Below are 11,668 nucleotides of genomic sequence, written 5' to 3' on the forward strand. Positions count from 1 at the left end.
GTTGCAAACGTCCAACTTTTCCAAATTGCTGTACCACTCCCTCATCTCTAACATCAACTACTACTACTCCCATTAGTACTCCCCTTCTCTTCTTAGGGTTCAGTATTTCATTATAACATCTCACAGAACTCACAAACTGTCAAGGAAATGGCTCATGCAGTTGTGAAGGCTGGCAAATACCAAATCTGTGGGTCAGGCATTGGGCTGGAGGATTTTCTTGCCTTGAGTGGTTGCAGGAGCTGACAAACTCAAATCAGCAGGTCAGATGACAGGCTGCTGTCTTAAGTTTCAAGGACTGGATGTCAGACAATGATGAACCAGATGCAGGATCCAGAGCAAGAGAGCAAACTTTGCCAGAGCATGCAAATATATTAGATTCAGACCACCCCCTCAAGGAAACTTAAGATGCATTCCACCCTAATCCTGCTTCATTAACGTAACTAACAACTTACTCCAAAATGAGACTATAATCACAGGCATAGAGGCTAGGATTTACAATATATAACAAAATGGAGGACTATGGCTAGATGTGCCATATTAAGTAATTCACTGCACTGCAGAAAGACAGACGTTTCACTTCAAAAATAGATAAACTGTCACATACACTGTTGCTAAAAGTAAATCAGAATAAGCATATAACCTAGCAATCTAAAAATTATGTCAAAATATATTGCTTATGACTCAGTAATTATTCATGCAGGAATTTATTAAGTGACCAAATAAAAAAGTATACAAAAAAAGAATTGATAACATTCTGCTGGATTTGCCGTTGCTGTTGGAAAAACTGACTGGATCTCCTGGTTCCCAGGACACTGCATCTTGCAGGGATATCCCAGATGGCTGGGAAGGAAAGTATGGGCCACACCCAGCACAGGGACCTCTGCAAAGAGGGCATCTCGCAGACCGGATGCCCAGCTTGAACCCATCTTTTCTTCTAGGGATTATAGCTAACATGGGGGGCACCCTCTGTGGGCCCCAGGGCTGAGCGTATTTATGGGATGGATTCAGGAAACAGCATGCCACAGAAAGCAGTCCTTGATATTTTTCTTCCCTTGGACACATTGTGCCCAAGGCTCAATCATTTAGTGAACATCTGATGCTGAGATGCAAAGGTGAAAATATCAGCCCCTATCCATCCTCTCAGCATGGAGCTTGTGATCTAGCTGTTGTTTGTTGCCATAGAATCAACCCCAACTCATGGCAATTAAATGTACAACAGATGAAAACGCTGCCCAGTCTTGCACCATTACCATGACCGGTTGTAGACTGGACCCTTGTGGTCCATATGGTTTTCCTTGGCTGATTTTCAGAAGTAGTTCACCAGGCCTTTTTCCTAGTCCATCTTAGTCTGGAAGCCCCACTGAGACCTGTTCAGCATCATAGCAACACTCAAGGCCCCACTGACAGACTGCTGGTAGCTGCACACGAAGTGCCTTGGGTTTCCTGCATGGAAGACAAAATTCTACTACTGCCTACTTTATTTCCCAGATTTTTTGGTGGAAGCTCTGGAAGGTAAGCTCCCCAGAAGGTTACCTACTGCTTTAGGCTAAAAGCATTTCTGATATAAGGTAATATCCTCAAAATAGCTACCACAGAAGTCCACCTAGGGTAGGTTTCCAGCCATTAAAACATGAAATTTACAATGATCAAACATGTCTCAACAGCATTTTAAATTGTTATTGCTGTTATCAGTTGCCGTTAAGTTTGTTGCAACTCATGGTGACCTTATATATATAACAGAACAAAATGTTGCCCAGTCCTGAGCCATCTTCATGATTGAAACTGTCATTAATAAGATGCTTTTATTAAAAAGACCTGTGGGGATCCTCTGACCTGTCTATAGAAGAAGGAGCCCTGGTGCCACAGTGGTTAAAGCACTGGGCTGCTAACTGAAAGGTAGGCAGTTTGAACTCACCAGCCACTCTGCAGGAGAAAGATGTCCATAGAAAGGAGGAGAAAATAAAAGGAGTATAAATGTGGTACCGTCCCTTTGGCACCTCAGTATGCAAACTTAAATAGCATCCATGCTGCTCTAAGCTCTCAGAAGCTCTTTCTACAGCTGGGGGAAGTCAGCATGCTGTGTTATAAATGACGTGACCACTCAGACCTAGGACTTGAGTCTGGTTCTGCTGAATTCAATTCCAGTGTTCTTTCCAAGCAGTGGGGGAAGTTTATTGTCCAGTGACGTTCACAACCAAGAAAAAAAAAATAAAAGCAACTTCTCGTTCCCTTTTTTTCTTTCTTATCTAATTAAAACAGGGAATTAAACCAATAAATAATAAACTCCATTTCTCTCAGGTCGTTGGGAGAGTAAGAGAGAGGGTGTGTTTTCAATAAGAGAAACTATAACCAACCCCATTCCAAATGAAATGTTTAGTTCATGCATTAAACTCACACATACGAATCTTTCAGATGCTTGTTAGCAGCCTGGCTAAGTACAACTTGTCATAAATTCATAGGCATTTGTAATAGCATAGCTGACAGAACTTTAACAAGAGCAGTCCCCAACAGACACCTTTGAGACACATTCGGTTTGCTTAAAATTCAAGAGTGTCATTTCAAAAATAAGTTGGGTAGAAAGCGACAAAAAAAAAAAAAAAGGAAATATATCTGAAGTTGTTGGAATTGCTAAAGGAAAAAATATATATATATATAATAATCTATCCTTTCTGCCTCCCATCCACATTCACCACTACATTCAAGCTATGAATCAGGACTTTCTCAAAATTTCATGCCAACAAATTTACTTGTCCAAAAAAATGAGATATGGTTCCTAAAATCCAAAGGCTCCAGAAGGGAAACAGCACACCAAACATTCCACCACCTGGGACATTTGAAAACTGAATCATCTTTGTGGTGGTGGTTGTTACCTACACTGGTCTCCACATTTAAATTTTTCTGAAGCTTGTTTTGCACACACACACAAAAAAATTCAAATGCATGTCATTTAGGATGACTGAAGGGTGACAGGGGATGTAATAGGTGTAAAACAAATTGCAAAAAGTTGGGTAAGAGCCATTTCTTTGCTGTTCTGTTGTTTAAATTTAAGAGCTCCAGTAGCTATACTCTACTGAAGAAATACTCCTATACAAGAGCTTGTTAAAAGGCAGGTATGGCCAATTGGTCATCTAATCGATGAAAATAATAGTTCGCATATGATTCATTTTTTTTCAAGGGATCATCCCTGCAACTGAAAATTAGAGGGGTCTCTGAGAGGTGCAAACATTTAATGCACTTGGCTGCTAACTGAGATGTTAGAGGCTCCAGGACATGCAGAGGTGCCTGGGAAGAAAGGCCTGGTGCTTTACTTCCAAAAAATTAGACCCAATGGAACACAGTTCTATTCTAACACACATAAGGTCGCCATGAGTTGAGGCAACAGCAACTGGTAGATGGTCTGAAACCAGCACCCCTAGCTCCTTTCTGCTTTTCAACAGACTTACTTGGATGACTTTGTTGTTGTTGTTAGGTGCCATCAAGTTGGTTCTGACTCACAAGGACACTATGTACAACAGAACAAAACACTGCCTGGTCCTGTGCCAGCCCCACAATCCTTGTTGTACCTAAGCCCATCGTTGCAGTCACTGTGTCAGTCCATCTTGTTGAGGGCCTTCCCCTTTTTCGCCAACCCTCCACATTACCAAGCATGATATCCTTCTCCAGAGAGGACAAAAACCTTTGCTGTGCATTCCCATAGCATTGTGCTTGGCATTTTGCTAAGCAGAATTTCGTAAAAATGTTATTCATGTGCTAGTATAACACTGTCTGTGATATATTCTCCAAAGAAAGAAGCAGAAAAGAAGTATGTCTATCTGGCTGTCTCCCTGCCTCCTTTCCTTCCCAAGCTTTCCAGTGCTTCCAGCTGTCTCCCGGGATCATGTGGGATGTTTATGAGTCATAGGCAGAAGAATCATTCACTTGTCACCTAATGAGAGGAACATGAGGCACTGGACAGGACACATGACCAAGGAGGCAGTGAGGTGAGCAGAAAGGCACCATTCTTCTCACTGTACCACCAGCAATAACAGGACCACAGGCTCCAACACCACATGACCATAACGAATGGGCAACAGGTCTCTGTAAGCCACCAGCAACAAAATCCCCCACCTCCCACTGTTTCATCAGCAGCCCAAGGAAAAATATAATATCCTTTCCCACAAAGTTCCAAAACTCTCTAAATTTATTTATTTCTTTTACAAAAGACAATATCTTGTCTCCTTTGATCCTCAGCCCCTTAGGAAGGCAGCCCTTTGAGCAACTTAAATACTAAGAATGAATCTCTCCTTTATTCTTTAAATTCCATCACATTTTAAAATGAAATCTCAAACATGCATCTGAATTTTCTTTTTCTTCCTTAAGAAAGCAACCTTGGATACAAACTACTTCTTACTTATAATAATACTCATTAATAACTGCTGAACATGGAAGAGAATAGGAAAAATTTTTATAAACTGCTTCATTTGATGGGGGAAAGAAAAAAAAGGAAATACTGCTCTAAATCAGTACAAACATTATAACCATAGGAATATCCAGTTCAATAAAATATTTTTTTTAGACCTCCTTGTTGTTGTTGTTGTTAGGGGCCATAAAGTCGTCTCTGACTCATAGCGACTCTGTGCACAGCAGAACGAAATATTGCCTGGTCCTGTGCCAGTACACTAAAACTAACAAAGTATATATAAAGAGTATAAAGTACATATAAAGATAAAAATAAGCTTCCTTTGCAGAATATTTTAAGGCACTTGGGGAGCAGGAGGCCTACATTATAGATTGGGGCTATCAGAGCCACCTATGAGAACATATTTATATCTATGTCCAATATTTGTCACATCCTTAAGCCACCTCCTTCAGGCTGTTTACCAAGAGTAACACCATGAGCAAAGTTAGTGTGACTTCCAGAAATGACTGAGGTAGATCATTTCTTTATGGTCAATCTATGGCAGTAGTTTTTGTGGAGAAGTGTGTAGAAGAATCACCAGCAGAGGCTTCTAGCATGCAGACTGCCCAGCCTCACCCGAGAGGTAGAATCCTCTGCTTCCTTCCTCTTCCCTCATGCACAAGTACGCTCTACTGGACTCGTGAGATGCACACCTGGAAGAGTTCCACATAAACTAAATGATTGAAAATTGAAACATTTACATACGCATTATAGCAGTCTAACAGTCCAAGGTGAGGTGAGTTTTTTTTTTATTTAACTTTTTTAATTTAGAAACAGTAGAAAAAGAATGTACAATGAAAACTGTCTTTCTTTACTAGATGCTCAGTCCCCTAGCCTACTCCTCCAAATCTCAGCCACAACTGGCATTGTCAGACTTGCATTTTTGCCATTATAATAGGTGATTCATTGTATTTCACTGTGGTTTTATTTTCCACTTCTCTGAATTAAAAATTAGGTTGAATATCATTTTATATATTTATCAGGCATTTGTATTCCCACTTCAGAAGTTACTATTCAAATGCTTTGCCAAGTTTTGTTTTTTGGCTTCCTTTCTTTTTCTTATTGATTTGAAGGGTTCTTTATATATTTTGAATACGACACCTTTTTATTTATGTGTTAAAAATATTTTCTCTTTTAGTGTCTTTTTTTTTTAAGAGATGTTCTTGATTTTGATGTACTTGAATTTATCAATCTTTCCTTTTGTAGTTAGTGTTTTTCATACTGTTTTAAAATCTTTCTCTACTCTGAGATAATGAAAGCATTATATTGTTATCTAAAATATTTATAGTTTTGCCTTTCACACTTAACTGTATAGGAGTTGATTTTCCTGAGATAAATTGGGGTCCATTTTCATTGTATCTTCCAATATGGATTCCAGTTCTCCTATATCTTCCTTTTTCCATTGAAATATCTTGAAATCCTTCTATCAGCACATATACATATACACAGCTCTATCTTAAATATGAACTATAATTTGACAGATATTTAGGATGTTCATGGTCTTTTTATATTACATTGTTTCAATGAATCATTTTACATTTGATTATTTACCCATATGCTTGAACATATCCATCATCTAATTTGCTAAAACTGGAACTGATGAGTTAAAAGTATGTGCATTTTAAATCTTCCTAGATATTGGGCTTTCTGTCTTTAAAAAATTAATTCCTTTCTCAAAATTATTAAAATTCTTCCAAGTTTTCTTCTAGTACTAATTCCATTTTTTATTTAAGTCTTTGAGCCATCTGGATTTTATTTTGGGGTAAGGAGTTTGGGACGGCTCCAGCTATATATTTTCCAAATGTTTGGCCAGTTGTCCCCAAATCATTATTGAATAATATATCTTTCCCCCAGTGATTTAAAATGTCATCATTATCATATACCAAATATCCATATGTATTTGGGTCTATTTCTAGACTTTCTATTCTTTCCCTTCAATCTGTCTGTCTGTTCATGGACCATAACCACCCTGGTTTAAATATAGAATTATAAAACTGCAATGTGGGACAGAGTTAAGCAACACCCCTACACACAACTTTTCTTGCTCATAACTTTCTTGTTTATTATCATATTTATTTATTTTTCAACAAGGACTGCAAAACTAATGTGCTTCATTTAAAAATAAATCTTGTTAATAGTTTATTGTGTTCACTTAAATACATAGTTTTGTTCAGAAATAATTGATATCTTCTCAATATTAAATCTTCCTAACAGTTATCAGGGAGCTCTGGTAGCATAGTGGCTAAAGGCATTTGACTGCTAACCAGAAGGCTGGCGGTTCAAACCCACCAGCCACTCCTTGGAAGGAAGATGGGACAATCTACTTCCAGAGTGATACTGCCTCGGAAACCCAAGGAGGGGTCGCTATGAGTCGGGTACGGCTCGATGACACATAACGACAACAACAACAACAGTTATCAGGAGCTCTGGTGGCATAGTGGATAAGGCATTTGGCTGCTAACCAGGTCAGCGGTTCAAATCCACCAGCTGCTCTGCAGGAGGAAGAGCAGGCAATCTACTTCCGTAAAGAGTTATAGCCTCGGAAACTCAATGGGGGTCACTATGAGATGGAATCAATGCAATGGCAGTGAGATTGAGGAACAGTTATGTCTTTCCAATTATTCAAGCAGAGATTTTTAATTTGTTCACCCATTTACCCATGGCTCTTCATTGCTTTCTCCATGTCTGTTTCCATCCAGGGTCATAGATGTTCTGTCTGAAAAACTTCATGTAGTATTTTTTTTTTTTTCTTTTGGTCAGAGACAGCTGAATTTTTTAAATGTCATTGGTTCATTTTCTTTTGACAAAGATATTTTCTCCCCACATAGAGTTTTAAGAAGCTCTGGTGGCGTAGTGCCTAAGGCATTTATTTGGCTGCTAACCAGAACTCCTCGGAAGGAAGATTGAGCAATCTACTTCCGTAGTGATACCAACTCAGAAACCCAAGGAGGGGTCGCCATGAGTCAGACCCAACTTCACAGCAGTGAGTTTGGTTATTATTTTTTAGAGAGAGTTTTAGGTTGGTAGTTATTTTCTTTTAGTAGTCTAAAAGTATCATTCCATTTATCTTCCAACTACCATCATCTCTGTTAAGATTAGCTGTCCACTGCATAAGAAACCACCCCAAAACTCAATGGCTTAAGACAACAATCATGTATTGTTTCTCATAAGTCTATAAGTAAGCTAGGAGTCAATAGATGTGGACTGGGCTCAGCTACAGGTGGTTCTTCTCCACATGACTCTCATCCTCTTTCTGGGACCAGTGGGTTTACCCACATATGCCCTCATGGTGACCACAGAGGCATGAAAGAGCAAGCAGAAACACACCAGGCCTAGCACCCTACTATGTCCCATTATTTCAGCCTCATTCTATTGGTCAAAGTAAGTCACACTGTTGAATCCAGAATCAAGCAGCAGAGAGGAGTCTCATCCATCCTATAAATTTTCTTAGCAAAAAGCACTTATATAGGTAGAGAGGAACAATTAAAACCATTAATGCAATTTTTCACACAGTCTTATATTTGTTCCTTTGAGGTTGTATGTCTTTTCTTTCTTGTTGACCAAGCTTTTTTTCCTTTCTTTTTGTATTTTGTTTTTCAACAGTTTCACTACAAGGTTCCTATGCATTGTTTTCTTTGTATTATTCTTCTTGGGATTCACATTATTTCATGAATTTTCACTTAATTTTTTTCATACATTTTGGGAAACAGACTTTATTACTTCAAATATTGCTTCTGCCTCATTATCTCTTTTCTCTCATTTTTAAATTAATGTTTTTGTTCTGAGGTGCTGTCGAATCAGCTCCAATTCACAGTGACCCTGTATACAACAGAACTTAACGCTGCCCAGTTGTGTGCCATTCTCACAATCCTTGCTATACCTGAGCCCATTGTTACTGATGGGCTTTAATTAATACCATGCTAGAACTTCTTATAATATTCCATATGTCTTTTTTTTTTCTTCTGCTTCAGTCTGGATATTTTCTTCTGATTTGTCTTCAAATACAACAACCCTCACTTCACTATGAAATCTGCAGTTAAGACTATTACATTCCCAAATTTATTTTGTATATATTTGAGTATTAACGAGAAGGCTGGCAGTTCAAATCCACCAGCCACTCCTCGGAAGGAAGGTTGGGCATTCCTACTTTCTTAGTGATACTGCCTTGGAAACCCAAGGAGGGGTCGCTATGAGTCATGGCCGACTCGATGGCAAATAACAACAACAACAACATTTGAGTATCAGAATTTTAATTTGGTTCCTTTATATAGATTATATATCTCTGAAATCTTCTATCTTATCAACTATTTCCTTGAATATGTTAACCATAATTACTTCAAAGTCAATGTCCAGTAACTTCAGTATCTGGATTACCTCCACATGTTTCTACTCTGTGTATTTTTCTCGGTCCTGTCACCTTACATGCCTGGTAATGTTTCATTGGATGCTAGATATTGTGCATGAAAAAGCTGTAGAGGCTCTAACTAATATTTTATCCCATAAAGGACTTTTCCTTAACTTTTAGCAGTCAGAAGTTCAGGAGCAGATTGCTATTATCCAATCATGGACTGAGTTTATTAGAGACTGGGTTATTTACCACTGATCCTTTCTCCTTGTTGTAGTTATGGTCTTTCAGGGGTCCCAAATAAAAGCTTATGGTGTTTATGAGGGTTTTTTTTTACCTTGGATCATAGCGACCCCTCCTTGGGTTTCCGAGGCAGTATCACTATGGAAGTAGATTGCCCCATCTTCCTTCCGAGGAGTGGCTGGTGGATTGGAACCGCCAGCCTTCTGGTTAGCAGTCAAGTGCCTTAGGCACTATGCTTGGATGGACCTGAATGGCCATTTTTATATTCCCAGCATTACTTATCTTATCAGCTTGTCAGCAAATGCTTTCTGCTTGTCTTCTCTAGACCTACTCTGCTTATAAATTGGTGAATGCCACAAAGGGAAAAACAGTTCAGATGACCAGAATCACTTCTCTGGGCTTTCCTTACTCCAGGCTTGGTTGCTTGAATTCTGAATGCGTTGGTGACTCTAAACTCAATCCTTATATCCCCAACCCAGTGTGAGTACTGAGAGCTCTGCTCAGGTTCTCTACTTCATAGCAACGGTTCTCTCTCCTCTCTCTCTCTCTCTCTCTCTCTCTCTCTCCCCACCCCCCGCCCCCCGCCCCTTTCCCTCTGCCAGCACTGACTATCAATTGACAAATGCAATCACAGCAGAATCGCTTTAATGATTGTTCCTTCTTTTGGGATCTAGACACTTCAAATCCTGGCTGCTTTGTTAACTCTCTGATGTCTTCTACCACAAGTTTTTGTTTTTTCATTTTATCCAGCTTTTCTATCAACTAACTAAGTCATTTATTGTCGTTGAGTCGATTTCGACTAATAGCAACCCCTCCTTGTATATCTGAGGCAGCATCTCTACGGAAGTAGGCTGCCCAATCTTCCTTCCGAGGAGTGGCTGGTGGGTTTGAACCACCAGCCTTCTGGTTAGCAGTCAAATGTCTTAAGCACTACATCACCAGAACTAAGTACTGGATAAAAACTGGTCTGCTACAGCCTAGTTCACTTTAGCTAGAAGCAGAAGCCCCTCGGTAAAATTTTAGTTTTTTCATAAATGATCTGCACATTCTAAAGTTATTTCCAGGTAGTTTAACTTTTGTTGCTTTCTTCCATTATGGTTTCTGTTGGTTGGCTGTGTACAGAAAAGTTATTCATTTGTTTTTTCTTTTATGAAATGTATCACCAGTCACCTCCCTGGATATTTTCAGTAGTTTTTCAATTGATTCATTTAGGTTTTCCAGGTTTACATATATATGTGTGTGTGTGTGTGTGTGTGTGTGTGTATACCATCTGCAAATAATGAACATATTTCCTCTTGTGTTTCAGTTTTACATCTCTCATATATTTTTCACATGTATTTGATTTGCTGATACAGTGGTTCTCAACCTTAGAGATTCTGCTTCAATGAGCCAGGGGCAAAACTAGGTGATTCTAGTGAGCAACCACAGTTGAGAACCACTGGATTGGAACTGCCAAGGCCATGCTATACCATAGGGATAACAGTGGTCACCCACTGTTATCTATTATTCGATCTATCTATATAGGTAAATCATTATGTTAAGGAAGTTTCCTTCTATTCTTACTTTATTGAGAATCTTTACCAAGAATAGTTATTAACTTTCTTAAATATCTCTTCAGCACTATGCAAATAAATGCATATATTTCTCCTTGGGCATATTAATAAATTATTTTAACTTCTTAATTTATTAAATTAATAATAATAAATCATTAGTTATATATGTAATGGTTCTGGCACAGTATTCTTTTAATACTGTGCTATTGGATTATCAGTTAATACTGTATTTATAATTCATAGAAGAATATTTGAATGGTACTTGGTGTAGTTATAGGCTATTTCTTACAGCTTTTATATCAATGTTATCTTTGTAAGTATAATTTGGAAATTCTTCTTCTCTGTTCATGTTACAAAACTATTTAATTACCACTGAATTTATCAATTTTTTGAAACTTAGACTGAAATACAACATTTTCATTAACAATAGTCAACTTCTTCTACAATTCCTTTTCTCCTAATGCAAAGCACACTCGTTTATACACACATGTACACTAATAGCTGGAGAACAAATTTATCAATGACCTGCGACAATGAAGACCTTTGGTGGCACAGTGGTTAAAGCATTCAGCTGCAAACCAAAAGGTAGTGAGTTGATCCCACCAGCCACTCTGGGGGAGAAAGATGAGGCAGTCTGTTTCCATGAAGATTTACAGCCTTGGAAACCCTATGGGACAGTTCTACTCTGTTCTATAGGGTTGCTATGATTCAGAAGCAACTCCATGGCAGTAGGTTTGGTTTGGGTTTAGTGATAAAGAAGGTTTATCCTTCATACTCAGCATAAGGAAAGATGATTCCATACAACTCAATTAACGTTTAAACACAGCTCACCCCTTCTAAGTGGTAGCACTGTATCATGGATGAATACAAAATTTTCCCTGCCCCAGGGGAGGAAAATATACAATTAACAACTACCACACAAGCCAATGTAGAAAACATTTTACCAGAGACATAATTTATAAATAGGTATGGGAACAAAGATGAGAAAGCTGTTATTTCTGCCCATGAAAGGAAGAATTTAGTAACTTTTGCTTACAATTTGTTTCCTCTCTTTCTCTCTAATCTCCTAAACCAAAAAAAAAAAAAAAA

Source organism: Orycteropus afer, unplaced genomic scaffold (assembly GCF_000298275.1).
Source record: "Orycteropus afer afer isolate SDZICR_OR568_19922 unplaced genomic scaffold, OryAfe1.0 scaffold00347, whole genome shotgun sequence".
NCBI classification, from domain to species: Eukaryota; Metazoa; Chordata; class Mammalia; order Tubulidentata; family Orycteropodidae; genus Orycteropus; species Orycteropus afer.